The sequence below is a fragment of the Myotis lucifugus genome, unplaced genomic scaffold (genome assembly GCF_000147115.1).
Source record: "Myotis lucifugus unplaced genomic scaffold, Myoluc2.0 scaffold_5, whole genome shotgun sequence".
NCBI classification, from domain to species: Eukaryota; Metazoa; Chordata; class Mammalia; order Chiroptera; family Vespertilionidae; genus Myotis; species Myotis lucifugus.
Window position 1 is genome coordinate 2,504,662 of NW_005871053.1, and position 5,125 is coordinate 2,509,786.

The window sequence follows — 5,125 nt, forward strand, 5'->3', positions numbered from 1 at the left end:
TGGGAGTGGACATAACCATTAAAGTAGACCACAAGTAGAACCAGGCTTAAGAAAAAGATGAATTTACAAGAGATAGAGAAGAGATGAAAGGAAACTGAATCTTTGAAGATGTGATTGAACAGCTGACTCAAACGAAACCTGAAGCCAACTTACCTGTCAACTTCCAGTTATATGAGCCAATAAATCCTCTCCGCCATTTTAACTAGCTTGGGTTGGATTCCCAAAAGATCGAATTTGTATATTAATCCCCAATTCTAACATATATTTGCAAAAGATTATGATGTTCCCTGAGGGGAAGTTGTAAATGGACTCTAGGAAAAAAGGGAATTTAAACTCTCCAAGAATATTAGGATAAAGGCAACCTAAGACCTCTTAGGGAATACAGATGTGTTAAAAACTCAGGGAAAGGTATTGGAAGATGTTTGAATTGAATCATAGTAAACTGGCTGATTTTGTACTAACAGATGTTATTTCAAGGTGACCCCATGTGATGCCATGTGGATTGTTCTCTGACTCTGACCATGGAGGATATTGAAATCTTTCCAGAAATTGAAGGGAACATCAAGAAGTGTATAACACTTGGGGCTACCCGAGAAAATAAGAAAGACTACTTTACATAGAAACCAAATCCTATATAATAAAAGGCTAATATGCAGATTGTCCCCTTGACCTGGAGTTTGACTGGGAGTTCTACCAGGGGGCAGGGCCAGCTGGCCAACCGCCCGCAGCCCCTTCCACCAGCTGGCCCCACCCCTGATTGCCCCACCCCTGCATCTCCTCCCCACCCGCCAGCCTGATCAGCCACTATCTGGGCAGGCTGGCTGGACCCCAGCAGTGCACTAATTTGTGCACTGGACCTCTAGTAAAAAAATTATATTGGGGGGAGGGAAGCATAGGTTTCTACTACCTTTAATAAATCCAATCTAAAGAAGCCCTTGAGCACTAGGACCCATAACCAAGAGGAGATGGGGAGACCTCAGTAAATTCCAGACTTAAATTCCAAGCTAAGACTTGAAGAATGTCAGACAGGTGGCAATTCTGAGACCAGTGTAAGGGACAAGCATGTACTGCTCATCAGAACTTCATACCAGAGACCCTGCCAAGGAAGAGAAGTTTCTCTGAGTTCTAGCAGTACCACAGGATAGAGAGAGGGAAGACAAGAACTTATAACAGAATGCTACTTTTTTTAAAAAAAACATTGTTTAATGTTACCTTGTTACCTAGTTCTTCTCAATTATATTTTTATGCATGGGTAGACATTCTTGTTTTATACTTGAAATAATATTTTGAAATACATTATTATGCTTTTCTTTTTGGTACTTCCTTAGTTTTTTGATTGTTTGTTTCACCTTACTCTTCAACTGGAGCTCTTCATTACATCTGGGACGATTAATCTATACTAATAAAAGGGTAATATGCTAATTAGGGCAGACATCTTCTGGATGACCTTCCGGATGTCCTTCCAGACAAAGCTGCAGCAGCTGTGAGGCCCGAGGTGCAGCTGCAAAGGGCCAAAGCTCAGGCCAGCAGTGGCGGCAGCAGCGGGGGTAATGGGGGCAGCGCGTTCCCCTGATCTACCAGGTTGCCTCCTGCAGAGTGAGTCCAGACTGCGACTTAGGCCTGGGACCAAGGCAGAGGTGCTTAAGGGTGATCAGGCTGGCAGGGGAGCAAGTTAGGGGCGATCAGGCTGGCAGGGAGCCAAGTTAGGGGTGATCAGGCAGGCAGGCAGGCGAGCGGTTATGAGCCAGCAGTCCCGGATTGTGAGAGGGATCCCAGATTGGAGAGGGTGCAAGCCGGGCTAAGGGATACCCCCCGCACCTGTGCACGAATTTCATGCACTGGGCCTCTAGTCCTATCTAATAAAGAAGGAATATGCTAATTGACCCTCATGCCATCGCAAAGATGGCGACACCCACAGCCAATAAGGAGGGAATATGCTAATTGACTGCCACACCCTCAAAGATGGCGGCACCCCACAGCCACAAGATGGCTGGCAGGAGAGGGCAGTTGTGGGCAATCAGGCCAGCAGGGAAAGGCAGTTAGGGGCAACCAGGCCAGCAGGAGAGGGCAGTTGGGGGCAACCAGGCTGGCAGGGGAGGGTAGTTAAGGGTGACCAGACCGGCAGGGGAGGGCAGTTGGGGGCATCCGGGCCAGCAGGGGAGCAGTTAGGCATCGATCAAGCTGGCAGGGGAGTGGTTAGGGGGTGATCAGGCTGGCAGGCAGAAGCGATTGGGGCAATCAGGCAGGTAGGCAGGCGAGCGGTTGGGAGCCAGCAGTCCTGGATTGTGAGAGGGATGTCCAACTGCCGGTTTAGGCCCGATCCTACAGGCAGTTGGACATCCCCTGAGGGGTCCCAGATTGGAGAGGGTGCAGGTTGGGCTGAGGGACACCCCCCCCTCCAGTGCATGAATTTTGTGCACCAGGTCTCTAGTATTGTTATAATTAAAAAAGAAAAAGTCAGTAATCAGAGTTTGGCTTTGGATTCCAAAATTAGGTTTTAAGATCAATTTCAGTAAGGACAGACATGAATTTAGTTTTCAATTTCAAGAGTCAGGCAAGAGATTGAGATAGAGAAGGTTTTTGTCTTTATTTTCACAATTTTTTCTTTAAATGTCAAGAAACAAATTCTGGAAGGCTGAAAATAGAGTTTTTATCAAAAACTTATAAATATGAAGAATACAGGAGATGACAGGGGGACAGTTTTCTAGCCCCCCAAAAGGAAACAAAAAAATAACAAAATCTTCCTTAGATGTGGTGTCTTAGGCTGCTGGGCTGCAATAACAAAATATGACAGACTGCTGGCTAAACAACAGCAATCTAGTTCTCACAGTTCTCAGGCTGGGAAGTCCAAGATCAAGGTGTCATCTGATTGAAATCCTGGTGAGGACCCTCCTCCTGGGTTGCAGATGGTTGCCTTCTCTTTGTGTCCTCACATGGCCAAAAGAGAAGAATTAAATTAAACTTTCAGCATTTTACAAGTTTTTTTATATAACATTTTTATTCTTCTTACATTTTATCTGTTAATTTATAATAGAGTGACAAAATGTGTGATTTATATTTTTATAAATTCATTTTTTAATTTATGATTAGTAATCTTTTCATAAATTTTATAAAGTTATTAATCTTAAACATTTTATTTCATTGACTATTTTATTTTGACTTCCAAGCACACTTTTAAAGTTAAAAATATAATAACATCAATACTGGTTTTTAGTTTTACATAAATACCAGAAGATTTGTATCAAATTTCACTCCCTTATGAGAATCACTTCTCAGGAGGAATCACTCTATATTTCTCATTTTGAAAGAAAATATAATTAACTGTATCACAGTAAAAAGAAAAATAGCAACAAAAGATTGATAACTAAAAAAGAATATAGTTTTGTTTTGACCTACTATTCCCATTAATTAGGCTACCTTACAACTGTAAAAATATAAATATTAACTTAAGAAAATTGATAGCAATTCAATTAATTTTGTCCAATAGCATTGCAAATGAATTTCATTCTGTAGATGAGTAGATTCTTTCTGTGTAGTTGAAAAGGTTAAAACACAAGGTTTTAAAATTCAATTTAACAATCTTATTCTGGTATTCTTTTTTTTTTTCAAATATAATATTTCTGCCTGACCAGTAGATTTTTAAATTAGTATTAGCATTCCTCTGGTTCTCTCATTAATTAACTAAATCAATCTTTGACACTTGTAATTTTATATTTGTAAAAGAATCATGTTTTTAATTTTTTGAAAATTAAAATTTGATAAGCATTAAATTTGGTGAGCAATCACAGTTTTAGAGAAATTAAAATCTGCATTTTTACAAAATTAAATCACAATAAATGAATTAAAAACTCACCTCATTTGTGTCACAGGATTAGTCAACCAGCATGGGAGTTTCTACGTTCAAGAGATCAGTGTGTTTTCCATGCTATCCCTTAGTCTTATCTCCCAAGAATGTCTAAACACTGGACACAATCTCATTAGCTGACCTCCCCCAAGAGATGTACAAAGATCTTTTACAATTTATGTGTGTCACAGATGTTTATTTTAGGAAAACAAATGGACTTGTAAAAAAATGAGAAAATAACAGGTTTAAGAAATCCCCAAATTATTTCCATCATCGTTTTTCTAGAGTCCCCAACTTCCTTTTGACCTAGTGATAAGAAGTCCTATTAGACTATTTACTTTTACATGAACTTTGAAATTCATAAAAGTTATCCCTAGACAAAGGGTGTGTGGTTGGTCATCTTTCTACAGGAAGTTCTTCTGTAAAAGCCCATTCTATATAATAAAGAGGAAATATGCAAATTAACCCTTACACCCTCACAAGATGGCTGCCTACGACCAGGCTGGCAGGGGGGTTAGTGAGGGACGACCAAACAACTGAACAGCAGGCTGCATGGGGCGACCATGCCGGCAGGGAGGTTAGTGAGGGATGATCAAACAACTGAACAGCAGGCTGTGAGGGGCGACCAGGCCAGCAGTGGAGGGGCAGTAAAAGGCTACCAGGCTGGCAGAGGGGGCAGTTGGGGGCAACCAGACTGGCAGGGGGAGGTGCAGTTGGGGGAGACCAGGCTGGCAGGGGGTGCAGTTAGGGGTGATCAGCCAGCACGCAGAAGCAGTGAAGGGCAATCAGGCAAGCAGGGGGGGGACAGTTAGGGGGCGACCAGGCAGGCAGGCAGGTGAACGATTAGGAGCTAGCAGTCCAGGATTGTGAGAGGGATGTCCAATTGCTGGTTTAGGCCCGATCCCCAGGATCGGGCCTAAAACCGGGGGGGGGAACATTCTCCCAAGGGGGCCCCTGGGTTAAAAAAAGGGTGCGGACTGGGCCTGGGGGGGAGGGGACCCCCCCCCCCCTGCCCCGATTTTTGTGTTTTCCACACACACCCCCCCCCCCCAACCACATGCCCCCCAAGAGTTTACTTTTTATGGGGGCCCCTTTTTGTGGTTCCCCCCCCTTGGCTAATGGAAAAAAAGGTAATAATGCAAAGGGGGGGGGCGCCGGTGTTTCAAGGTAAAGGTTTTTGTTTCCTTTGGGAAAAAAACCCCGAGAGTGAAAATGCGGGAAGAAAAAGGGTGTCCAGGTTTTAAATTTTTTTAAAAAACCTTTAATACGGTTTTCCAGGGG

General features: G+C 43.0%; 1 long non-coding RNA gene across 3 annotated transcripts in view; it reads right to left on the bottom strand.

The window, feature by feature from the left end:
- Positions 1-2,562: 2,562 nt before the first annotated feature.
- The window catches only part of LOC106694648, an 11,651-nt gene continuing 9,088 nt past the window's right edge, over positions 2,563-5,125 (bottom strand). For all 3 annotated transcript variants that reach the window (XR_001345681.2, XR_001345682.2, XR_002826331.1), the window contains exon 3: positions 2,563-2,928. This is a non-coding gene — a long non-coding RNA (uncharacterized LOC106694648). The remainder of the gene's footprint in view (positions 2,929-5,125) is intronic.